At 37.4% G+C, this 27,854-nt stretch overlaps 1 pseudogene; it reads left to right on the top strand.

Moving 5' to 3' along the window:
* The first annotated feature begins 317 nt into the window (after nucleotides 1-317).
* Nucleotides 318-27,730, top strand: LOC128776590 (olfactory receptor 2T27-like; annotated as a pseudogene).
* The last annotated feature ends 124 nt before the right edge of the window (nucleotides 27,731-27,854 follow it).

Raw genomic sequence — 27,854 nt, forward strand, 5'->3', positions numbered from 1 at the left:
ACTCATCAGGGTCATGCAAGAAAAGCACTCCCCCTAAAGGAGCTGGAGAGAAAAAGAGAGAGAAAGACTGAAAACTCTCTCAGGAGACTGGACAAGAAATCTGTTCCTCAAAACCATTGATGAGGAAAAAGGAGAGGGTTTCAATACTGCTAGGTTTCTGTAAAAAGTGGAGCACAGAGTCTGAAATTTTGCCTCAGTCTCTGGAGGCACTCTGGTGAGGAATCAGGGTGAATCCCCAGGAGAAGGAAGCAAAGACTGAAAGGCCCATGTGCCACAGAAGTGGTTCCCCTGTTTGGAATGCATTTGGAAGAGGCGATATGGTTACTCTGTGGGCAAAAGTCCTGGTGAACCTCGGAGAGCTGTTACATTTATGGATATTGGAAAAAAGATGCCAGCTGAGTGCAGCAAATCTAGGTACATTCTGTGTGTTGTTATCTATCATCAACTCTGAGCCTTTTATATTGTACAAACATGTGAACATCTGGGACAAATCAGTACCCAGTCATTGATCAGCAAAACCTTCTTCCCAGAAGATCAGCGTGGGTCCAAGCTGTGGGGAGTCTCTTAAATGTGGGATTTTTAGACACAGCTGCACCTGAGACAAAACTCTGGGAAGAGATGCTACCTGGCGGACAGACAGCTTGGACAAACAAACAAGGGAAAGGTGGGAGCAGATGGACGCCTGAATCAAAGAGTGATTGATCAGTGTCTATGGGGGTGCAAAATTCTTGTACAGGGGACTAGAGAGGAGGGGAAATCAATTTTGCCTGTAATGCACCAATACTGATTGATCCCAGTGAGCTAAGCAGCACCACCATGTGGAGAACAGAGTGGTTATACTAAGCTCCACCCACCTGAGCTTTCCAGGAACATTCCCCAAAAGACCAGCACAAATACCTACCAACATCTTTGGGTGGAATGATTTACAGACCATAGGGTGTTGAAAAGTTTCAGTTCTAAGGGAAAATTGATCTAGTTTCCTTGGGCTTTCATTTTATTTGCTTGTTGATTTTTTCTTCATTTTCTTTGTTTCTGTTTTTGATTATGTTGTTTTCTTTTTCTTTCTTTTGATTTTCTTCCATGGATTCAGAAAGAGCAAAAATTTTTTAGTTGTACTATTTTTCTTTTACTCTATTTTATTATTTTAATTATTTTTTCATATTTTAAAACTTTTTAAAACTTTTATATTCTTTATTTTATCTCTTCTATAAAGATTCTCTTTTTAATATTTATTTTTGAGAGAGAGAGAGAGGAGAGAGAGAGAGAGAATCCAAAGCAAGCACCAGACTCTGAGCTGTTAGCACAGAGCCTGATGTGGGGCTCAAAGTCACAACCCCAAGATCATGACCTGAGCCGAAGTTAAGAATTTGACTGAGCCACACAGGTACCCAAGATTCATTCAATAAGCAGAATAAGACACACCTTCTTATTTATTTATTTATTTATTTATTTATTTATTTATTTAAATATGAAATTTATTGTCAAATTGGTTTCCATACAACACCCAGTGCTCATCCCAACAGGTCCCCTCCTCAATGCCCATCACTCACTTTTCCCTCCCTCCTACCCCCCCCATCAACCTCAATTTATTCTCAGTTTTAAAAAGTCTCTTATGTTTTGCTGCCTCCCTCTGTAACTTTTTTCCCCATCCCATCCCCCATGGTCTTCTGTTAAGTTTCTCAAGATCCACCTAAGAGTGAAGACATATGGTATCTGTCTTTCTCTCTGTGATGTATTTCACTTAGCATAGCACTTTATAGTTCCATCCACATTGCTACAAAAGGCCATATTTAATTCTTTCTCATTGCCAAGTAGTATTCCATTGTGTATACAAACCACAATTTCTTTATCAGTCCATCAGTTGATGGACATTTAGGCTCTTTCCATAATTTGGCTGTTATTGAAAGTGCTGCTATAAACATTAAGGTACAAGTGCTCCTATGCATCAGCACTCCTGTATCCCTTGGGTAGATTCCTAGCAGTGCTATTGCTGGGTCATAGGCTAGATCTATTTTTAATTTTTTTGAGGAACCTCCACACTGTTTTCCAGAGCCGCTGCACCAGTTTGCATTCCCACCAACAGTGAAAGAGGGTTCCCGTTTCTCCACATCCTTGCCAGCATCTATAGTCTCCTCATTTGTTCATTTTAGCCACTCTGACTGGCGTGAGGTGATATCTCAGTGTGGTTTTGATTTGTATTTCCCTGATGAGGAGTGACACTGCTCATCTTTTCATGTGCCTGTGGCCATCTGGATGTCTTCTTTAGAGAAGTGTCTATTCGTGACTACTGCCCATTTCTTCACTGGATTATTTGTTTTTGGGTGTGGAGTTTGGTGATTTCTTTATAGGTTTTGGAAACAGGCCCTAGGTCTGATATATCGGTTGCAAATATCTTTTCCCATTCTTTTGGTTGCTTTTAGTTTTGTTGATTGTTTCTTTTGCAGTGCAGAAGCTTTTTATTTTGGTGAGTCCCGATAGTTCATTTTTGCTTTTAATTCCCTTGCTTTTGGAGATGTGTTGAGTAAGACATTGCTGCTGCTGAGGTTTGAGACGATTTTTTTCCTGCTTCCCCCTCTAGGGTTTTGATGTTTTCCTGTCTCACATTCAGATCCTTTATAAATTTTGAGTTTACTTTTGTGAATGGTGTAGGAAAGTGGTCTAGTTTCATTCTTCTGCATGTTGGTGTCCAGTTCTCACAGCACCATTTGTTAAAGAGATTGTCTTTTTTCCATTGGATATCTTTCTTACTTTGTCAAAGATTAGTTGTCCATACTTTTGTGCCAATACCATGCTGTCTTGATAACTACAGCTTTGTAGTAGAGGCTAAAGTCTGCAATTGTGATGCCTCCCACTTTGGTCTTCTTCAATATTACTTTGGCTATTCGGGGTCTTTTACGGTTCCATACAAATTTTAGGATTGCTTCTTCTACCTTTGGCTGGTGTAATTTTGTTTTGGATTGTATTGAATGTGTAGATAGCTTTGGGTATTATTGACATTTTAACAATATTTATTCTTCCAATCAATGAGCACTGAAAGTTTTTCATTTTCTTTGTATCCTCTTCAATTTCATTCATAAGCTTTCTATAGTTTTCAGCATAAAGATCTTTTACGTCTTTGGTTAGGTTTATTCCTAGGTATTTTATGATACTTGGTGCCATTGTGAATGGCATCAGTTTCTTTATTTGTCTTTCTGTTGCTTCATTATTAGTGTATATGAATGCAACTGATTTCTGTACATTGATTTTGTATCCTGTGACTCTGCGGAATTCATGTATCAGTTCTAGAACACTTTGGTGGAGTCTATCTGGTTTTCCATGTGTAGTGTCATGTGATCTGCAAAAAGTGAAAGCTTGACTTCATCTTTGCTAATTTTGATGCCTTTTATTTCCTTTTGTTGTCTGATTGCTGATGCTAGCACTTCCAACACTATGGTAAACAACAGCAGTGAGAATGGACATTCCTGTAGTGTACCTGATCTCAGGGGGGAAGCTCTCAGTTTTTCCCCATTGAGGATGATATTAGCTGTGGGCTTTTCATAAATGGCTTTTATGATGTTTAAGTATGTTCCTTCTATCTCGACTTTCTCGAAGGTTTTTATTAAGAAAGGATGCTGAATTTTGTGAAATGTTTTTTCTGCATTCATAGACAGGATCCTATGGCTCTTATCTTTTCTTTTATTAATGTGATGTATCACATTGATTGATTTTTGAATGCTGAACCATCCCTGCAGCCCAGGAATGAATCCCACATGATCATCATGAATAATTCCTTTTTTATGTTGTTTAATTTGATTTGTTAGTATCTTGTAGAGAATTTTTGCATTTATATTCATCAGCGATATTGACCTGTTGTTCTCTTTTTTTTTTTGCTGGATCTCTGGTTTAGGAATCAAGGTAACAGTGGCTTCATAGAATGAGTCCGGGAGTTTTCCTTCCCTTTCTATTTTTTGGAACAGCTTGAGAAGGATAGGTATATCTCTGCTTTAAATGTCTGGTAGAATTCCCCAGGGAAGCCTTCTGGTCCTGGACTCTTATTTGTTGGGAGATTTGGGATAATTGATTCAATTCCTTCACTGGTTATTGGCCTCTTTAAGTTTTCTATTTCTTCCTGTTCGATTTTTGGAAGGGTGTGGGTGCTTAGGAATTTGTCCATTTCTTCCAGGTTGTCCAGTTTGTTGGCATATAATTTTTCATAGAAATCCCTAATAATTGCTTGTATTCTGAGGGATTGGTTGTAATATTCCCATGTTCATTCATGATTTTATCTATTTGGGTCATCTCCCTTTTCTTTTTGAGAAGCCTGGCTAGAGGTTTATCAATTTTGTTTATGTATTCAAAAAACCAACTCTTGCTTTCATTGATTTGCTCTAAAAATTTTTAGATTCTATATTGTTTACTTCTGCTCTGATATTTATTATTTCTCTTCTTTTTTTGGGTTTGCAGTGTCTTTGCTGTTCTGCTTCTTTCCTCTAGGTGTGCTGTTATATTTTGTACTTGGGATTTTTCTTGTTTCTTGAGCTAGGCCTGGATTGCAATGTATTTTCCTTTCTGGACTGCCTTCACTGCATCCCAAAGCATTTGGATTGTTGTATTTTCATTTTCATTTGTTTCCCTATATTTTTTAAATTTCTTCTCTAATTGCCTAGTTGATCCATTCATTCTTTACTAGGGTATTCTTTAACCTCCATGCTTTGGGAGGTTTTCCAGACTTTTCCCTGTGGTTGATTTCAAGTTTCATAGCATTGTGATCTGGAAGTGTGCATGGTATTATATAAGTTCTTTCATACTTATTAAGGGCTGTTCTGTGACCCAGTGTGTGATCTATCATGGAGAAGGTTCCATGTGCACTCAGGAAGAAAGTATATTCTGTTGCTTTGGGATGCAGAGTTCTAAATATATCTGTCAAATCCATCTGACCCAATGTATCATTCTTGCCCGTGTTTCTTTATTGATCCTGTGTCTAGATAATCTATCTATTATTGTAAGTGGAGTATTAAAGTCCCTTGCAATTACCACATTCTTGTCAATAAGGTTGCTTATGTTTGTGATTAATTATTTTATATGTGTGGGGGCTCCTGTATTCGGCGCATAGACATTTATAATTGTTAGCTCTTCCTGATGGACAGTCCCTGTAATTATTCTATAATGCCTTCTTTCATATCTTGTTAAAGTCTTTAACTTAAAGTCTAGTTTGCCTGATATAAATATGGCTACTCCATCTTTCTTTTGACTTCCAGTAGCATGATAGATAGTTCTCCATCCCCTCAGTTTCAATCTGAAGGTGTTCTAAGGTTTGAAATGAGTCTCTTTTAGATAGCAAATAGATGGGTCTTATCTTTTTATCCATTCTGATACCCTATGTCTTTTGGTTGGAGCATTAAATCTATTTACATTCAGTGTTATTATTGAAAGATTTAGGTTTGGAGTCATTGTGTTGTCTGTAGATTTCATGCTTGTAGTGATGTCTCTGGTACTTTGTGGTCCTTGCCACTTTTCACTCACAGAATCCCCCTATGATCTCTTGTAGGGCTGGTTTAGTGGTGATGAATTCCTTCAGTTTTTGTGCTTTGGGAGAACCTTTATCTCTCCTTCTATTCTGAATGACAGACTTGCTGGATAAAGGATTCTCAGCTGCATATTTTTTTCTGTTTATCACATTGAAGATTTCCTGCCATTCCTTTCTGGCCTGCCAAGTTTCAGTAGATAGGTCTGCTACTACTCTTATGTGTCTACCTTTGTAAGTTAGAGCCTGCTTATCCCTAGATGCTTTCAGAATTTTCTCTTTGTTCTTGTATTTTGCCAGTTTTACTATGGTATGTTTTGCAGAAGATTGATTCAATTACATCTGAAGGGAGATTTCTGTGCCTCTTGGATTTCAACATCTGTTTTCTTCCCCAGATCAGGGAAGTTCTCAGCTATGATTTGTTCAAGTACACCTTCAGCCCCTTTTTCTCTCTTTCTCTCTTTTTTTTGGAATTCCTATGATAAAGATATTGTTCCGTTTGATTGCATCCCAGTTCACTAATTCTCCCCTCATACTACTTGATTTTTTTATCTCTCTTTTTCTCAGCTTCCTCTTTTTCCATAATTTTATCTTCTAATTCACCTGTTCTCTCCTCTGCCTCTTCAATCCATGCTATGTCCGCCTTCATTTTATTTTATACCTCATTTATAGCATTTTTTTAGCTCCTCATGACTATTTCTTAGTCCCTTGATCTCTGTAGCAATGGATTCTCTGCTGTCCTGTATGCTTTTCTCAAGCCCATCGATTAATTTTATGACTATTACTCTAAATTATTTTTCCGTTATATTGCTTAAATTGGTTCTGATCAATTCGTTAGCTGTCCCTAATTCCTGGAATTTCTTTTGAGGAGAATTCTTCTGTTTATCATTTTGGGTAGTCCCTACAGTAGCTCCAAACTGCAGGGCACTTCTGTGCTGTCTGGAGTAACTTGTGTTGGTGGGCGGGGCCACAGTGAGACCTGATGTCTGTCCCCAACCCACCACTGGGGCCACAGTCATATCAGTGTATACCTTATCTTCCTCTCTCCCAGAGGCAGGACTCTCTGTGGAGTGGTGTGGCTCCTGTCTGGGCTACTTGCTCACTGCCAGGCTTGAAAACACACCTTACTTTATTTGTTTTTTGTTTTGTTAGAGCTTCCTTTATTTTTTTTGTTTTGTTTTCAATTTTTAATTTTTATTATATTTCATCATTGTTTCTTCTTCCAAAATGACAAAATTGAGGAATTCACCCCAAAAGGAAGAACTAGAAGAAATCATGATCAAGGACTTAATCACATAGATATAATTAAAATGTCTGAACTAGAATTTAAAACCACAATTATAAGAATAATAGCTCAGGTTGAAAAAAAGCTTAGAAAACAATAGGAATCCCTTTCTGCAGAGAATTCTTTAGATTATCATAAAAGGAGAATTAAACGTGAAGTAAAGAGAGTAAATATAGAAGGGGTAAGGTCACAGATGGAAAAAAAATATATACATATAGTGCCATTTCTAGGTTCTGGTTACTAATTCCTATCCTATGATTTCAACATCTTTATGAATTAAGGATATTATGTTTTCAGTTCCCCAATAAAGTGGTTCATGCTATGCTGTCAATTACTATATTTTATAGACCTGCTTCATATACATGTGTTTGAAGGCCTCCATTATCTTTCAGTTGAAACTAGTAAGGAGACAGCATAGAGAAAGGAAATGAAACATTGGGCACAGACTTCATTCTCCTGGGCTTCTTCCCTGGAATGAGACATACTGACCTCCTTGTCTCTGTTGTCCTCCTCATCTACACTTTTGCTATCACAGGAAACACTGTTTTGATCATCCTCATCTTGTCAGATCCCCACTTCCACACCTCCATGTATTTACTGATTTGACAACTCACTCATTGACCCGGTTTTCATTTTTAGCATACTTCCAAAAATATTGGTCATCTTTTTCTTAGGTAAAAGAAAAGTATCACTGATCAACTCTGGGACCCAGGTCCTCTTCACCTTGACTTTTGGGATTACTAAGTGCCTACTCTTGAGTCTCATGGATTATGATTCGATGTGGCCACCAGCAATCCATTCAGATACCCAATTATACCTGTCTATAGGTCTTCCAGAATATGGTCTTTGGGACCTGGGTGGGAGGGACTCTGGTATCCTTGGTCTGTGCAGTTTATGCCATGAACTTTCCTCTCTTTAGCCCCTGAGAACTCCACCTGTTCTTCTGTGAGGTATTGTTGAGAGGTCTTTGACATCTTGAAACTGTTTTGTGAGGACACCTCAGCCTATGAGAAAGCGATAGTAGTGATCCATATTGTTGTGGTTCTTCTTCCCAAAAGCTTTACCCTGACCTCCATCATCCCCATCTTCCTGCATGTCTTGCAAATAAACCCCTGTGAATGCAGGATCAAGGCCCTAACTACTTGCTCCTTCCATCTGATGGTGCTTATCATTTACTTTGGTCCATGCATGCTGATATAAATGAGGCCTTGATCTTCCCACACCTTCATCCTGAACCAGGTTCTCTTTATGTTTGACACCATCCTCACTCCTATGTTTAACCTCCTCATCTACAGTCTAAAAAAGTGGGAGGTTGTGGGCACAATGGTGAAGGTGTTTGAAAAGTGCCCCATCAAAACAGGTTTCCATGCTTCAATGAGTGCACAGAAAACTTCATGGTTCAAATAATCCTAAGAGGCCACAGGGTCTGAGGAGACAATGGGATTCTGTGTCCCCGTTTCCTCTCTTCAAATCTTGGAGTCCTCTTATCCTTGTCTCATGTTAATATCAATTTTAAGTAACAAAAAAAAACGAATTATCTAAGCAAAGAAGAAAACAAACTCTTCTAAGAGGTGTAAATCACAACTAGTTTTCTGTGTGAATATGAGCTTTCACCTAATTCCCTCATCTTTCTTCGTGTCAGTTTGAATGGAAGAGCTCTCTTCCTTATTTTAGATGTAGTGAAAACTATAAGAAAATTATAGTGCCCTTGTGAAGAAAATGCAGAGGTTTATTTGCTATCACTGTCCAATTAGATTTCATTTGTAACAAGTTTCCAAATTCCCATTAATTCTTGGGTTTTGAGCCAATGAATAAAGAAAAAGTAAGCATTTATAATAGTCATCACTTTTGACAATCTGGTAACACAGTAAACAGGGTCCATTAATCCCTCAAGTATCATGAATACCTTTATTCCCTTCTTCTTTTCTTTCTGTAATTGCTAGTAATAATTGTGTAACCATGTAACAGCTCTGGTCTCTTGGTTCATGATGATTGTGGATAAATCAGTGTGTTTTTTTCTGTGTAAACATACCCATTTCCCTGGTCAGAGGTTCCTCACTCATCAGTGGCCTCCCACAACCTATGGGGTATGCGATAGCAAGGCCTTGTATGACATCTGTCAGTCTACCACCAATTCCACCATCAACTGGAACTGCAGATATGCTCAGCAGCTTTTAGCATCTCCAGATGTCATTTTCTCTCCAAACTCTCCACCTTGACATAAGCATTACTTATGCTTAGACAGTAATATTCCACCTCACCCCACTCTCCTCACTCTCTGCCTGAGCTCCTTTCCTTCAGATCTCAATTCAATACATGTCACTTAATGTAACCTCCCCAGCTCCCTACCAGGTTGATTTGGTAAAAGTAGATCTCCTTCCAGGACTCATGTCTCCTTCTGTATATCCTATATCTTGCAAAATACTCACAATTTATAATTGATGATTGGATTCATTACTGAACTTGATTGTCAGAGCCAGTCTTTGTTGCTCTTTCCAGATTCCCCTCTTACCCTTTGTCATGTTAGCTTTTCTTCTTCTTAATAGCTTCTTATATAGGGGAGCCTGGGTGGCTCAGTTGGTTAAGCGTCCAACCTGGGTACACTCAGGTCATGATCTCACAGTTTGTGAATTCTAGCCCCACGTCAGGCTCTATGGTGACAGCTCGGAGCCTGGACCCTGTTCTAGATACTGTCTCCCTTTCTCACTACCCCTCCCATGCTCACACTCTGTCTCTCTCAAAAATAAATAAACATTAACTTTTTTTAATTTAAAAAACTTCTTATATAAATTATCAATAATAGGAATCTAAATTCTTTTTTACTCATTGAAAAACTAAAAAAAATAAAATAAAAATTTGTGCTTCCTATAAGTTATTTTAAAAGCAAAATCTCAATATATTGGGTTTTTTGCATATTTTAAGGCAAAGCAGTTGAAATGTTTTGCACTAACAAAAATAATTATAAAAGTGCTTTCTTTCATTGTTCTCACACACAAAAAAATGGATCTTTCTCCTGCAGGGTCAAAGATCTCTTTTCCAAATAGCAATAACATTAAAAACCCAAAATAAAAATTATTGTTTAATTTAGAATTTCTAGAAATAAAGTAACACCTTGTTAGCTGCTAATGCTGAACATGCTCAACATTTTAAAAATAGTGTTCCACAAAACCCAAGAGTCTAGAAAGTATTAGCAGTTGGATAAACAAGCTCAATCTCAAAGTACAGAAGATACGATTTTAAAAAGAATGAAGAAGGTTGTTTTTTTTTTGTTTGTTTTGGTTTTTTTTTTTGTTTTTTAAGAAAGGATGTTGCATTTTGTCAAATGCCACATTGTGTATCATGTTGATTTATTTACAGATATTGACTCACCCTCTGGTGCAAGAATAAATTTCACATAATCTTGGTCAATAATTATTTTAGTGTATTGTTGGATTTGAGTTACAAGGATCTTGTTAAGAATTTTTGCATTGTGGTTCATCAGGAAAATTTGTCTGTAATTCTTTTTAGTGGGGTTATTGTCTGGTTTTGGAATCAAGGTACTGATAGCTTAACAGTATCATTTTGGAAGTTTTCCTTCCATTTCTATTTTTTGGAACAATTTCAAAAGAATAGTGGGCATAGAAGGAACATGGCTCAACTTCATAAAGACCATATATGAAAGATCCACAGCTAAAATCATCCTCAATGGGGAAAAATAAGAGCTTTCCCTGTAAGGTCAGGAACATGACTGGGATGTCCACTCTCACCACTGTTGTTCAACATAGTACTGGAAGCCCTAGCCTCAGAAATCAGACAACAAAAAGAAATAAAGGGCATGTTAATTGGCAGTGAAGATCTCAAACTTTCACTCTTCTCAGATGACATGACAGTCTATATGGAAAACTCAAAAGACTCCACCAAAAAGTTGCTACAACTTGTACATGAATATAGAAAATTCCTTGGATATCAAAATTTTAAAAAAGTACATAAATTGGTTGCATTTCTATACACCAATAATGAAGCAGCAGAATGGGAAATCAAGGAACCAATCCCACTTACAATTGCATCAAAACCCATAAAATACCTAGGAATAAACCTAAACAAAGAGGTAAAAGATCTGTACACTGAAAACTATAGAAACCTTGTGAAAGAAATTGAAGAAGACAGAAAGAAGTGGAAAAAGCATCCCATGCTCTTGGATCAGAAGAACAAATATTGTTAAAATGTCACTACTACCCAAAGCAATCTACACATGGTAATACATATATATCTATCAATAATTACTTTAGATGTAAATGGCCTAAATGCTCCAAACAATAGACAAGGATAGCAGAAGAGATATAAAAACAAGTCCCATATATATGTTGTCTACACAAGACCAAAAGACACATACTGAATGAAGATAAAGCGATGTAAAAATATTCGCCATGCAAATAGAAGTAAAAAAAAAAAAAAAGATGAGATAGCAATTCTTATATTAGTATGAAAAGAAGAAGTTTAAACAAAAACTGTAACAAGAGACAAAGAAGGACATTACATAATGATAAAAGGATCAATCCAACAAGAGGATATAGCAATGTAAATATCTAGTCACCCAACACTGGAGCAGCTAAAAATATAAAGCAAGCATAAATGAACATAAATAGAGAAATTGATGGTAATGCAATAACAGTACAGAGAATTAGCACTCCACTTACATCAATGGGTAGACAGAGAATCAATAAAGAAAAAATATCTTAATGACACATTGCACCATATGAACATAACAGATATACACTGAATATTCCATCCAAAAACAGCAGAATACACATTCTTTCAACTGCACATGGACCTTCTCCAGAATAGATTACACATTTGGGGGGGCGGGGGGAAGCAAGCATCAATATATTTAAATAGATTGAAATCATACAATGTATGTATTCTGATCACAATAGTAGGAAACCAGAAATAAATCACAAGGAAAAAAGTGGAAAATACACAAACACATGGAGACTAAACAATATGATACTAATGACAAATGAATCAATAAAGCAATCAGTGAATAAATAATAGATAAGAAAGTTAAAACATAACGTTCCAAAGTCTGTGGGACACAGACAAAGCAGTTCTAAGAGGAAAGTATACAGCAGAGAAGGCCGGTGTCAAGAAACAAGAAAAAGCTCAAATAAACAATTAAGTCTTACACCTAAAGAAACAGGAAAAAGAACAAATATAGCCAAGCATGCATAAAATAAAGGAAATATTAAGAATTGGAAATAAATTACATAGACACTAAAAAGCACAATAGAGAATTTGAAGAAAACAAAAGATGGTTATTTGAAAACACAAACAAAATTGACAAATCCTTAACCAGACTCATCAAGAAAAAAATACAAAACATCCGAATAAGTAAAATCCAAAAGAAGAGAGGGAAAGTACCAATTGACACCACAGAACTAAAAGGATTATAAGAGAATACAATGAAAAATTATATGCTAAAAAATGGATAACCTAGAAGAAATCAATAAATTGAAAGAAGTTTACAACCTTCCAAAAATAAAACAGGAAGAAATACAAAATCTAAACAACCTGATTACAAGTCATAAAATTGAATCCGCTATCAAAAAACCATGAAGTGTGAGGAAAAGAAAGATGGTGGCAAAGTAGCAGGACCCTAGGCTCATCACATCCACAAACAAAACTAGATAATTATCAAATTATCCTAAATATCCTAGACACACAAAGCAAACTCAATGATTAAAGTGAGAAAAGAGGTCACATCAAAGCATGTAGGAAACACAGAGACATGGTTTAGGGGAGAAAAGGATCATAGATATAGAGTAAGGGATGGAGTCATGGTCACAGAGACAGGTGAGAGGGAGAGAACACAGAACACACAAGGAGAATATTTCCCTATAGGCTTGGACCATAAGAGGGGTTGAATTATTTGAGTTCTTAATACCAGTCTGGTTTAAAGCCTGGAGTTTTAAAAGTCAGCACACTTGGCTGGGATAGAGCCAGAAGGCATTGTACTACTTCTGGAGAGAAGGCAGGAAAATAACCTGGGCTGGAAGGTATGGACACAACAATCTGAAGAGGCTTGAGGGACAAAGTGGGGAGATTATTTACTCTTGGAGTGTGTCCCTAAAGGTAGCATTCAAGGACACCTCTCTAGGAACAAAGGATTTGGCTGGATTCATTTCTCTCCCCTGACTCTAAGCATAAACACATGGAAACACTTGTTAAAGCAGCACCTAACTTGCTTACACCAAGTCCTACACCCTTGTGCTGTGGTAAGAATGCTCTTCTCAGTCAAACTTGCCCCAGTGCAGCGGGCACCTCTTCAAGAGAACCAGAACAAACTTCTGCCCACACCACATCTCTGAGCCAGAGAGTTCTTCAGGCCTTAGTGCTCATAGTAGTGTCAGGTCTTATTTCACCAGCAGATGAGAGCACACCTAGTTAAAACCTGTCACATTCTGACCAAGGATCAAACACTGCCCACAGCAGGCAAGGAGAGCCTCTGCAGATAATTAGCATGTAGGTCAGTGCAGTCAAAGCACAACAGCAGAGGGTATGGATCACACATCACAGAAACTCCCTGAAACACCAGTGCCTACACACTACATACCTCTTCTTCACAGAGCCATTACTTTCAGAGCAGGAAATATAACTGGATTTTCTAATACAAAGAAGGCAGAGAGTTAGACAAAATAACAAGACAGAGGAATTAATCCCAAATGGAAAAACAAGAGAAGGCCACAGCCAGAGATCTAATTGAAACATATATAAATAATATATCTGATGGAGTTTAAAAAACAATCATAAGCATACTCACTGGGCTTCAGTAAAGAATAGAATGCTCAGGGAGATCCATACCACAAAAATAAAAGTTAAAAAAGAATCAATCTTTTTTCAGTTCTTCAACTGAAAAATCCAATAAATGAGACTAGAAACAGGTTTGAAGCAATGAACAGCAGACTAGAAGAACCAGGGAAATGAATTAATGACATAAAGGCCAAAACGATGGAAAATAATAAGTTGGACAAAAGAGAGAAAGAAGAATTATGCAAAATGCGAATAGATTTAGAGAACTCAGTGACTCCATATAATATAATAATATCTGTATTATAGGATTCCCAGAAGAGAGAGAAAGGGGTGCAAAAAATTTATTTGAGAAAATAATAGCTGAAAACTTCCCTAATCTGGGGAAGAAAACAGACATTCATATCCAGGAGGCACAGAGAACTCCCATCAAAATCAACAAAAGCAGGGCAACACAATGACATGTAATTAGATTTTTAAATATAGTGATAAAGAAAAAAATCTTTAAAACAGCAAGACAGGGGTGCCTGGATGGCCCAGTTGGTTCAATGTCTGACTCTTGATTTATGCTCAGGTCATGATCTCGTGGTTCATGATTTCGAGCTCCACATTGGGCTCTGTACAAACAGCACAGAGCCTGCTTGGTATTCTATCTCCCTCTCTCTGCCTCTCCCCCGCTTGATTTCTCTATCTCTCTGAAAATAAATAAAAGTAAACTAAAAAACAAAACAAAACAAAACAACAACAAAAACAGCAGTGAGGCAAAAGAAGTCCTTAACATGGAAGGAAAGAACCATAATGCTATCTTTAGATTTCTCAACAGATACTTGGCAAGCAAGAAGGGAGTGTCATGATATATTCAAAATGATAAATGGGAAAAATCTGTAACCAAGAGTATTCTTTTTAGCAAAGCTTTCATTTAGAATGGAAGGGAAGATAACTTCCCAGACAAACAAAACATAAATGAATTCATGACCACTAAACAGGCCTGCAAGGAATATTAAAAGGGACCCTTTGAGAGGAAAGGAGAGACCAAAAGTGACAAAGACAAGATGATCAGAAGAAATCTTTGCAAATCGTGACAAGATAAGAAATAAAATGAAAAATAATTCTATCAATAGTTACTTTGAATATAAATAGACTAAACCCTCCTAACAAAAGACATAGGGTGTCAGAATGGATAAAAGACAAAGCCCATCTATATGCTTCCCACAAGGGACTCATTTCAGACTTACAGGCACCTGCAGATTGAAAGTGAGGGGGTGGAGAAATAATTACAAGCAAATGGATGTCAAAATAAAGCCAGAGTAGCAATACTTTCAGTCTTTGAGCCCCACTGGTTGAAAAACTAGGCTTTACCACAAGGACTGAGGGGTGCTAGGGTGATGGTGAAGTAGGAAGACTCTAGGCTTCTTTGTCCCTCAAACACACCCTGGTCATGGAGAAAGGGGAGGGAGAGTAGAGTGTACAAGGATACACACAAAAAGAACACTTCCCCAAAGCCATTGGCTGAGGAAATGTGAGGGGCTGATCTTTGTGAGTTTTTCAACCAGTGTGGCTCAAAGAGTTACATTTTAGAAGTCCCCAGGTTTGGCTGGGCTAGAGACCTGACAGCACACCATACTCCTGGAAAGAAGGTAGACAATCAACCCTGGGGTAGATGACAATATCTGAAGATCATCTAAGGATCAGAGGGAGAGTCTGTCCATACTTGGAGAACTCCCGCAAGAGGTGGCATTGCCTGTCTAGGGACAAAAGAACTGGAGAGTGACATTTCCCTCTCCCATCCCTCAGCATAGGGAGAGAGACACCTGCTGAGGCTGGCTAACCTGGATACTAGATGTTCCGCCTGCTTTGCTCCAAATCCCATGTCCCTGTGCTTTGCCACAGCTGTCCTTATGGGGAAAACCTGTATCAGTCCCAGCATAGCAAGACCTTCCCCCTAAAGACCAGCTCAGGTACCCACCACAGCATGTTACTGAATTTTATAGTTCTAAGTCAGCTGGTTTGCCTGTGATAGAGTCCAAAGTTCACTGTGCTGCTCTACTCTGGCAAGCAACACAGTGACAGTGTGAAAACAGTGATCTGAAATGCCTAGGGTATATGAGGGGAATATTTTTGCTCTTCTAGGCGTGCTTCCCACAGAGCAACAAGCACAGAGTCTCCTCTCTTGGGACAAAGGAGCTGGCTGGGAGTTTAGTTTATAATGAACTCCTGGCACTCAGTATAAATTAACTTCAATATACAGCACAGCAGCACCACCTGTGTATCCTGCTTACACCAATTCCCACCCCACTGTGTTCTGCTGGTACTACTTTTCTGGAGCAAGTGTGCTTATAGACTAGCGTAGTGGGCCCCTTCCAAGGAAGACCAGCACAAACCTCCTTATGCACTACATCTACTGGTAAAACAGTTTTGCAAGCTTTGAGTTCTAGTGGAAGTAGCATCATGTCTCATTTCCAAAGCAGACCATGGACACACCAAGTTAAAAGTCAACACATTCTGGCCAAGATCCAAACACTGCTCACACTGCAGGCAAGGAGAAACTCTGCAGACGACTGACCTGAGAGAGCAGGCAAAACACAGCTCCAGAGTGCATGCAGCACACGTCAGAAACACTCACTGAAGCAACAGGTTCTGAATATTGTAAGATCTCTTCTTCATAAGGCCATTACTCTCGGGAGCAGTAAACATAACAGGCTTTCCTAACACAGAGAAGACAGAGACTTGGAGACTTAGATACAATGCTGAAACAGAAGAATTCACTCCAAAAGAAAGAACAAGAAACAGTCATGGCCAGAAATCAATTGAAAAAATATAAGTAAAATGCCTGATGGAGAATTTAAAGCAAAATCATAAGGAAACCAGGGGGCCTTGAGGAAAATATGGAAGGCACCAGGGGACCCTAACTGCATAGATAAAAGACCTAAAAAACATCCAGACAGAAATGAAAAATACAATAATTGAGATTCAAAACAGACTGGGTGTAAATAAGCACAAGGATGGAAAAAGAAGACAAATAAATAAGTGATACAGAAGATGGAAACATCTATCAAGCAGAAAATAATGAATCTGAAAGAAGAGAGAAAGAAGAATGGTGGGTTATGAGGGTAGATTTAGGGAACTCAGTTACTCCACCAAACATAACATTCATATCATAGGACTCCCAGAAGAAAAAGAGAGGGAAAAGGGAGCAGAGGTTTATTTGAGGAAATAACAGTTGAAAACATCCCGAATCTGGGGAGGGAAACAGAAATCCAGATCCAGTAGACACAGAGAACTCTCAACAAGATCGACAAAAACAGGCCAACATCAACACGTGTTGTAGTTACATTTCACATATATAGTGATAAAGAAAAATCCTAAAACTGGCAAGGCAAAAGAAGTCTCTAATTTACAAGGTAAGTCCCATAAGATTAGTTACAGATCTCTCCACAGAAACATGACAAGCCAGAAGGGAGTGGCATGATATATTCAGTGAACTGAATGGAAAAATCTGCATTCATGTAGACTCCATCCAGAAAGATTATCATTCATAATAGAAGGAGAAATAGCAAGTTTCTAGGCAAACAAAAACTGAAGGAGATGGTGACCACTAAACCAGCCTGCAAGAAATGAAAAGGAGCTCATTGAGTGGAAAAGAAAGATCAAAAGTGACAAAGATGAAAAAGAAACAGAGAAAATCTCTAGAAACGATAACAAAACAAGTCATAATGACACTAGATACATATCTATCAGTTATCATTCTAAATTTAAATGAATGAAACACACCAGTGAAAAGACATAGGGTGTCAGAATGGATAAGAAAAAATACCCATCTATATTATGCCTATAAGACACTCATTTTATACCTAAAGACACCAGCAAATTGAAAGTGAGGGGATGGAGAAACATCAAGCAGAAGAACATCAATAGAAAGCCAAAGTAGGAATGTTTATACCAGAAAAATTAGATTTTAAGCCAAAGACTGTAAGAAGAAATGAAGAAAGGCACTATATCGTTAAAAAGTGGTCTCTCCTAAAAAATAATATGTAATAATTTCAAATATGTGTGCTCCCAGTTTTTGGGAAATCAAATATATAAAACAATTAATGACAAACAAAGGAATTCATTAATAATAATGCAATAATTGTAGGGGACGTTAACACTTATTAACCCACTTACATCAATGTATAGATCATCTAAGCAGAAAATCAACAAGGAAACAATGGCTTTGAATGACAGTGGACCATATGGACTGAATATTCAAAATTTTCATCCCAAAGCAGCATAATACACATTCTTTTCAAGTGCCATGGGACATTCTCCAGAATAGATCACATACTAGGTCACAAACCAGGTATCAAAAAGTACAAAAAGATTGCAAACATACCATGCATACTTTCTGACCATAATACTCTGAAACTTGAAATCCACCACAAGAAAAAAATTAGGAAGGCCACAGATACATGGAGGTTAAACAACATGCCACTACAGAATGAATTGGTCAAACAGGAAATTAAAGAAGAAATTTAAAAATAAATGGAAGCAACTGAAAATGAAAACATGATTGTCCAATATCTTTGGGATTCATCAAAAGCAGTGTTAAGACTGAAGTGTATAGCAATACAGACCTACCTTAAGAAGTAAGAAAAATCTCAATTAAACTACTTAATCTTACATTTAAAGAACTCAGAAAACTAGCAGCAAATGAAACCTAAACAGCAGAAGTAGGGGGGAAATAAATATTAGAGCAGAACTAATGATATACAAAATAAACAAACAGTATAACAGATCAATAAACCAAGGAGCTGGTTCTATGAAAAAAAGTTTTTTTTTTAACTTTTTTAACTTTCTATTTATTTTAGAGAGAGACAGAAACAGAGCCTGAGCAGGGGAGGGGCAGAGATAGAGGAAGACACAGAATCTGAAGCAGGCTCCAGGTTCTGAGCTGTCAACACAGATCCTAACACAAGGCTCAAACCTATGGACGGTGAGATCATGACCTGAGCTAAATCGGATGCTTAACCAACTGAGCCACCAAGGCGTCCCTGAAAAATTTAATAAAATTGATACCCCCCCCAGCATGACTTAATGAAAAGAAAAGAAAAAGGACCCAAATAACACAAATTAGATAGGAGAAATAACAATTACTACCACATAAATGCAAGCAATTATGAGAATATTATAACAATTTACATGCCAAACATCAGATAATCTGGAATAGATGGATACATTCCTAAAATCCTATGAACTATAAAACTGAGACAGGAAGACATAGAAAACATGAAAAAACCAACAGCCAGCAAAGACATTGAATTTGTATTCAAAAATTTCCCAACAAACAAAATCCAGGGACAGATGGCTCACAGGGAAATTTTACCAAACAGTTGAGGAATAGTTAATACCTATTCTTCTTAAAGTATTAAAAAAAACTGAAGTAGAAGAAAAACTTTCAAATTCATTCTATGAGGCCAGTATTGCCCTGATTCCAAACCAGAAAAAGATTCCACCAATGAAGAGAACTACAGGCTAATATCCTTCATTAACATGGGTGCAAAAATTCTCATCAAAATACTAGCAAACCAAACACAACAGTATATTAAAAGAATCATTCATCATGATCAAGTGGGAACTATTCCTGGGGTGAAAAAGTGGTTCAATATTTACATATCAATCAAGGTACTACACCACTTTTAAAAAAGAGAGGATGAGAACTTTATGATCAGCTCTGTATGTGCAGAAAATTTTTAGACAAAGTGCAACATCCTTTCTTGATAAAAAAAAAAAAAACAATAAAGTAGGGAGAGAGGGAACATACCTCAACATAATAAGAGCCACATAAAGAAAGACTGACAGAAAATATTGTCCTTAATAAGGAAAAATTGAAAGCTTTTTCTCCACAGTTAGGAGCAAGACAGGAATGTCCACTCTTACTACTGTTATTTAACATAGTACTGGAAGTCTTGCCCTCAGCAATTAGACATGAAAAAGAAATAAAAGGCATCCAAATTGGCAAGTTAGAAGTCAAACTTTCATTATTTACAGATGGAATGATATTCTATTTTGAAAAGCCAAAAAAAAAAAAAAGAGTCCACCAGAAAGTTGCTAGAACTGATACACAAATTCAATAAAGTCACACAAAATGAAATCAACGGAAAGAAATGTGTTTCACTTTTCTACACCAATAATGAAGCAGCAGAAGGAGAAGTCAAGGAATCAATCCCATTTACAAATACACCAAAACCATAAGATACCTAGCAATAAACCTAACAGAGTGAGGGGATGGAGAAACATCTATGAAACAGAAGAACATCAAAAGATAAAAAGAGTGTAGAAAAATGAACACCCAGAAAACAAATAATCCAGTTAAAAATTAGCAGAAGTCATGAATAGACACTTTTTTTCAAAGAAGAAACAGATTGCCAAGATACACCTGGAAAAGTGCTCAACATTGCTCATCATGAAGGAAATACAAATCAAAGCTACATTGTGGTAACATCTCACACCAGTCAGAATGGCTAAAATTAACAACATAGGAAGCAATAGGTGTTGGCTAGGATTCAGAGAGAGGACTTTTGGTAAGAATATAAACTGGTGTAAATTGATAGAAGTTGTGATGGCCATTGATGATGATCTAAAGAAGCTGCTGTGAAGATTATGAGGGTGCAATTAGATAAAACACAGAGAGAACTTAGTAGAATGATGAGTACTTACAAAAGACTCTATGAATGTTAGCTGTTATTACTGGTGTTATTTTACCCACAACAAACAGAACGGGGGAATATCCAGAGGATAGCTGAAATTGATAGATCAACTCAGTTAAACCTCAAAGCAAAACCTGTGTGACATTCTTGTTAAGGATTGGAACTAAATCATCTCTTCCAAGTAGAAGGATATGAATTCCTTATACTTTCTACCTGTGTCACGCTTTCATTTACGCCAGGAAAATCATGTTATATGTGATAAGATTTATGGGGCGCCTGGGTTGTTCAGTCAGTTAAACGTCCGACTTCAGCTCATGTCATGATCTCGCAGTTCGTGAGTTCTAGCCCTGCGCTGGGCTCTGTGCTGACAGCTGAGAGCCTGGAGCCTACTTCAGATTTTGTGTCTCCCTCTCTCTGCCCCTTCCCTGCTCATGCTTTGTCTCTCTCTGTCTCTCAAAAATGAATAAACGTTAAAAAAATTAAAGATTTACAATGCCTGGTTAACTCACCACTAGAAGTTCAGGATTATCACTAATCCCTTGAGTCTATTTCATAAGTATTAGTGGTAACCTACTACACATCTGAATGTGGCTCTAACTGAAAATATTTATGAAGTAAACTATATGAATCTTGATAATGGTTATACTTATACGCATGTTCATGTGCATTCACATACACACACACAATCTTTCCAACATGAATCTGGTAAACCATCTTTTGAGAAACTAATATTTTCCTACTTATGCTATCTCCTGGGGTTTAGGAGAGTTAGGTAAAAGGCAGGTAGGAATTTTCATCTTTTTATTGGTTACTTTCTAAATGGCACAAAATCCAACAAGTTTCTTAGAAGGCAATGCCTTCTGGAATCTGGAGAAGAGGACATGGGTCAAAACCCTGAATCTTAGTAACTGTGTGATCTTAAAATACCATCTTCACTGTCCAAAGGTTGAAATGATAATGCATAGTCTCCACCTCACATTGTGCTTTTGATGATTAAGTGACACAAATTAAGTGAAATTGGGTTTTTCAGCTCTAAATTCCACAATAAATAAAATTTGCTTTTTCAGTCTCAAAGATGAGCCATGCAAATCTCAGTAACATACCCATAACAGTTTATATACACAACTCATTTAAGACAGAGTCAGAACAAGCAGTCAGGCTGACAGAAAGTTTTACAACCCAGGGAGGGCTATGAGTCTGCTATGAGTGAGCCTTTTGGGAAAAGGGAACATAAAAAGGCCAGGTGATGATTCTTGTCATTGCAGAAAACTGTACACAGAAAGGAGTATTACCACTACCTGGTTGAAATCCAAAGCCAAGGAGAACATTTTAAGCATAAAGTCCCCACTTCACAATTTCTAGGTTTTCTTGTACAGATGACAGGAAAGATGGTCAGTTTTGTCCTACTGAACAGATTAGCCCAAGAAAATTGACAAAAACAAATAAATACATAGGTTTTCAACGTATTCATAGATTAAACTAGAAAAATAAGATAAGAAAAAAAATAAGGAAAATGGCCTCCTTTATGACATAACATTTACACTGGTTACATTTAACATATGTCATAAACAGTTTCATTTTAGTGATGTCAAAGACATATTCTTTTGATTAGCATATCAAATATTTCACAAATGAATCCAGAGTTTCAGATTAAGTTTGACAAGATGTGTTTGTATTATGTGCAGTTGACTATTAAAATGATTGCCTTCAAACCAGAGAAAAGAAGCAAACCATATCTTCCTTTTCCTAGTGATGAATTAACTTGAGAGTGATGAAGAAATTTCCTAGAAGTGATAAAAGGTATAATACTTAATTATAAAAAAGTAAAACCCCTCAGAAGTAGCTGTGAATTGTGTTTCTGCCTGGTTTGTAACACTGTATAAACAAACACACATGTGCCATCAATCATTATTAACCAATAATTTGGAAATAACAAAGCTCATATCCTTTTATGCCACTGACAAAATTTCTGTGCAAATATGTTTTTTCTTTTTCTTGTAACCGTCAGGGAAATTAGGATTTGATTTTCCAATGAAAGGGGAGAAACTCAATGTAAAAGAATTTGATTGTTTTTCCCTTACAGAAGTATAGAAATAAATTGCAATAGAGTTGATGGCTAACTAAGAAAAGGAAATAGAGAGGAATGGTGAGTGGAAGATTACACTTTTAAATGAGAGAAAAGAAGTCTGAAATATTTTTTGGAATCTAAACATGTGACTTTATTTGATATATGGAATGAAGTTCAATAAGTGTGTGGATAAAGAAGAATTAGCAAATGAGTAAGAGAGACTCGACAGAAGGAAGCTGATTTTCTTTTATGTGTGGATGTGTACCAAAAATGTTTCCACACTCTGCTTCTCCAAGTTGGTTCCTGAGGTCAACAGTGAATTCTTCAGAAATCTGTCTTTTAAAATAAAAATGTTTCTTTATTTATTTTGAGAGAGAATGAAAGAACAAAGTGTGCATGTGCAAGTGGGAGAGGAACAGAGAAAGAGAACGAGAGAGAGAATCCAAAGCATGTTCCACACTGCCAGCATATAACCCAATGTGGGGCTTACTCCCACAAACTGTGAGATCATGACCTGAGCCCAAATCAAGAGTCAGACACTCAACCAACTTGAGCTACGCAGGCACAACAGAGATCTGTGTCTTTGACTCTCAACTTTATTTCCTGTGGAAATATTTCCTGTCCTCATAGAGGAGAGCCTGTTAAATCATAAGGCATGAATCTACTATATCATTTGCTGGGAGGTGTTTAATAAGGGACAAACTGTTAGAGCAAGAGGACACCAAGCCCTTCCAAAATTCAAAGAAAGTAATTCACCAACAAGGCAATGTTTGAAATGGGACAGATCTCAGGATGAACATCCCCTGTCACATCATCATCCAAAAAATTCACTGACACATGAATGCATCAGAGACCCTAAAGGTTAGCACATTCTACCCTGAGTAATGTCTATTTACTAATTTGTTTTTGTCTGAGAGCTGTGAAAAACAAAGGTCTGCATCTATGCATGTGCCAATACAAGGATTAAGACCCAGAAAAAAGAAAAGGTGCATAGCAGGCCATTAACTCAGGTTTAAATAAAGTACCAGAATCTACCATAAAATGCAACCATCATGACTGAATCTTCTAATCTGGCTCTGCTGGTCATATGCCATTGTAACCCAACAGAAATCATTCATTTGACTGACAATTATAAAAAAAGTATAGTTATCAAAACAATCTGTCAAGACACAGAAATGTCCAAAATATGACACATATATTTGCAAGTCTTCATTCAAGGCTTAAGGGCTGCATGTGGGTATCAATTTTTTTAATTATGCATATATGAAATTTATAAATATATAAAAGTGAATACATTCATATTTATGGTACAGTCTAGATGATAAAAAATTCTCATATAAACTATAACAGGTTAATAATTTAAACATTAAATTTGGTTATATGACTGGTTTTCTAGACAGGTCTTCATAGTTCTTATTCGTGAGAATGAATTTACACATTTACAGCATGTTTAGTTGTCCTCTAAGGTTTCTAGAAGTAAAAGAATCATAGAAAATAAGTTAAAAATAACTCAAGGAATAATTTAGAGTAAAGTTCTTCAAGGAGTCAAGAAAGTCAAAATAATAGTGGACCTAGGTATAGTTCCTTCATTTTTAACTAGTTGAATGTTCTGGGGCTAACCATTTCCATTTTTGAAACTGTGATTTCTTCATCATTAAAATAACAGGGAGAAAAAAAATACTGGGGATAAGTGTAAAGTGGATTTTTCTAAGACACCTTCTAACTCTAAAATTCAAAGTTTTGACAAAAATACTATGAACTTGGAGAATCTCGTGATAGGCAACAATCCAGCACCAACAATCCCTGTTGGCCAGGATTCATGACCTTGTGTATTCTCCCCTTGAGCAAGGGATGGATCTTGTCACCTATTACTTCTGATATTAGGTTACAAAGACTGTGACTTCCATCTTGCTCTCGCTTTCTCCTCCCTCCCATCTTTCTTGAAGGAAGCCTACTACCATGTTATGAGATACCCCATGGAAAATCAAGAAAGCAAGGGAAGCTCCCAACAACAGCCAGCAATAAATTGAAGCCATCAGCCCAGGAGGACTGAACTGAATGTTGCTGGTAACACCCGAGTGAAATTGGAAACAGATCCTCCCACAGTTAAGAATTCAAGTGAAACTATAGCACAAGACAGCACTTTGATTACAATCTTGTTGGAAATATTTAGGTAGAGGTACCCAGCTTAAGTTTCACTCAGATTCCTGTTGGGAAGATCTGTGAGGTAATACATGTTTTTACTATCTTGAGATAATTATTGTACAGCAGTAGATAAACTAATATAGTCTCCAAAAAAAGATCATTTCTATTTTGAAAGGCCAAGAATAAAATTCATGGAAGGGGAATGAGGAACAGCTCTCCTGAGTAGCAGATATGTTCAATTCAACAAATACCGATATTTCAAGTAGAGTGGTAAAGGAATGCAAAAACATTATCCCTGCTGTGAACCAGTTTATATGCTTTATGCAAAGTAATTTAGATTTAACAGGAACTGGCAGGTGTTTACCAAATCTATGTGCTCTTTTCCCCTGTGCACTGAGCTAAACATACTTCTCACCCTCCCCTGCAGTGACATGTTGCTATGTGACTGGACTCAAATATCAGGGGAAAGCTCATGCAGCACTTTCAGGCTTGGCTTATTAACATTTTCATACCCTGCCTGCTGGATGCTTGATACAGATGAGGACAATGACTTTAGAAGTCAGTATTGAAGATGGTGAGTGACAAGATGCCAGGAGCCTGGGTACGTGAAATGTCATTCAAAAGAGTCAAGTGCCTATCAGCAAAGCCTATTTTTGAATTCATCTGACAAGAAATAGAATTCTATTATCTTAAGTCACTGAGAAATGAAAGATTATTTATTACAACAGCTACCACTATCCTAATAAATAAAATACAGGGGTGCCTGGATGGCTCAGTCGGTTAAGCTTCCAACTTTGGCTTAAGTCATGATCTCGGGACTTGTGAGTTCGAGCCCCACGTTTGGCTCCATGTAGACACCTCAGAGACTGGAGCTGGCTTTGGATTCTGTGTTTTCCTCTCTCCCTGCCCTTCCCCATTTTTGCCCTTTTTCTCTCTCTCAAAAATAAGTAAGCATTAAAAAAAATTAAATGAAGAACAATACAAGGCTTTATTTATTTATTTATTTATTTTTTAACTTTATTTTTCAGACAGAGAGAGACACAGCATGAACAGGGGAGGGGCAGAGAGAGAGGGAAACACAGAATCGGAAGCAGGCTCCAGGCTCTGAGCCATCAGCCCAGAGCCCGACGCAGGGCTCGAACCCACGGACCGCGAGATCGTGACCTGAGCCGAAGTCGGACGCTTAACCGACTGAGCCACCCAGGCGCCCCTACAAGGCTTTATTTAATAATAACTCTAGTAAATATACTTAATAAGGATCTAATGGTGGAGGATAATTGGAAAAACTTCTGGGATGTGAGTTTTGGTCACTTCTCTTCAACATTTAGTAATAATAAGAGCTTGGACAAGCTACACAACTTTTCTCTGAGACACGCTTTTTTTTTTTTTTTTTGAGAGACACAGAGAGAGAGAATGATTAAGTGGGGGAAGGGAAAAGGGGAAGGGAGAGAGAGAATCTTGAGCAACCCCATGCCCAGCATGGAAACCAAAGTGAGGTTCAATGCAGGACTTGATCTCGTAACTGTATATCATGACCTAAGCTGAAGTCAAGACTCAAATCCTTAATAAATGAGCCACCCAGGTGTCCCTCTAAAAGACTATCTCCTTCTAAATGCCAACAGATATGATGGCTTAGTTTTTGGTTGTAGTTTTGTTAAAAAAGATAAAAAAGTTTATGTGAAGTTAGATTTCCATCATTAAAATCCTCTAGTCTTTTAAAATGAAGGCTACTTTCCATCTCCTTTGTACAGTGTATCATCTATATTCTTCCATTATAACATCTGTCTAATTTTTCCACATGTTCCTGATATCTTCTTCAATAAAGTTAAAGGTCTTTAGCATCAGAAATCATACTTTATTCATCTTTGTCTTTCTAAGATTTAGCATAGTGATAAGAACATATTAGGATGGAAACTGTGATTTGGTGAGGATAGAACAAATGTAATATACTTCTCAAAGGTTAAAGTATGGCAGTGAGAGAGTATAAGAAGGGAGATGGGAATGGGGTCTCTGAGAAATGACAGAAGGGAGGGGAGGTGGTAGTAATGGATATGAGCTACCATTACTAGATGAAGTCTGGAAATTAACTATACAATATTCGGGAAATTTATTCTGTGAATAAAGAATATAACTGGAGGCATTAGATAGGTTATTTAGCCATGAAATTGGCTAAATTGCTGTTAGTTGCAGAAATATCACAGCCTACTGATGCTGATAAGAGTTATAAAGGAAAGCGTCTGGGGAACAGAATCCAATAAATCTTTGTGATGTCTCCAAATCTGGTTTGTTCCCAGGTTGATCACTTCTAACAAGACAAAGACTTGGATAAAATAAATTAGTCTTCAAATATGATTTTATGCTCTTGAGCCTATTCCCTGGTATAAAATATGTAAATGTCCTTGTCTCTGCTATCCTTATGATCTACACTGTGACTCTCACCACAAACGTCATCCTTATTTTCCTCATCTGGGTGGATTCTCACCTCCACACACACATATATTTTCTGCTCAGCTAAATTGCTCTCATGGACCTGACATTAATCTCCCGCACTATACTCAAGATGGCAACTGACTTCTCAGGGAAGAGAAACATCTCACAGGTTGCCTGTTAAACTCAGATCTTTTTTCTTCTGGACTCTAGTAATTGCTGAGTGTATCCTTATTACCCTCATGTCCTTTGGCCAGTATGTGACAATTTGTAACCTTCTGAGATATACCCTGATAATAAGCCAGAAAGTATATCTGCAGATGGCTATTATCTCCTGTATGTGGGTGCCTTTACATTACATCATTTGCACACATAGTTTATTCTATCTATTTCCCCATCTGTGGTTCCAGAGAGGTTTCCCATTTCCTCTGTGAAGTCATGGCCATTCTAAAATTGGACTGTGAGTACATTTCTGCTTATAAGAAGGGTGTAGTGATGATAACCGTTATGATGCTCCTCATTCCCTTGTCCTTTATCCTGTTTTCTTATACTCTCATTTTCCTTGCTATCCTCAGCATGAACTCCCTGGAGGGCAGAAATAAAGCCCTGGCCACCTGTTCCTCCCACTTGACTGTGGTGAGCCTCTACTTTGGCCAGCCATGCTGGTCTACATGAGGCCTAATACTTATCACAGTCCCAAGCTGGACCAGTTTCTCTTTATGCTTGGTTGTATCCTCACCCCCATGATGAACCCTCTCATACACAGTCTGAGGAGCAAGGAGGTGGTGAGTGCTCTGATAAAAGTGTTGGAATGCTGCCTAACATCAAATTAGACCACAAATATAAGATGAATATCAATCACTACCTATTTTCATTTCCATCTAAATCAGGCCTTCTTAGATGTTCAGGTTTTAGTTCTGGTCTTTTCATAATTAAAATTGCAATGGGACCACTGGC

The sequence above is a fragment of the Panthera pardus genome, unplaced genomic scaffold (assembly GCF_024362965.1).
Source record: "Panthera pardus isolate Hobbes unplaced genomic scaffold, ASM2436296v1 HiC_scaffold_1, whole genome shotgun sequence".
NCBI lineage: Eukaryota > Metazoa > Chordata > Mammalia > Carnivora > Felidae > Panthera > Panthera pardus.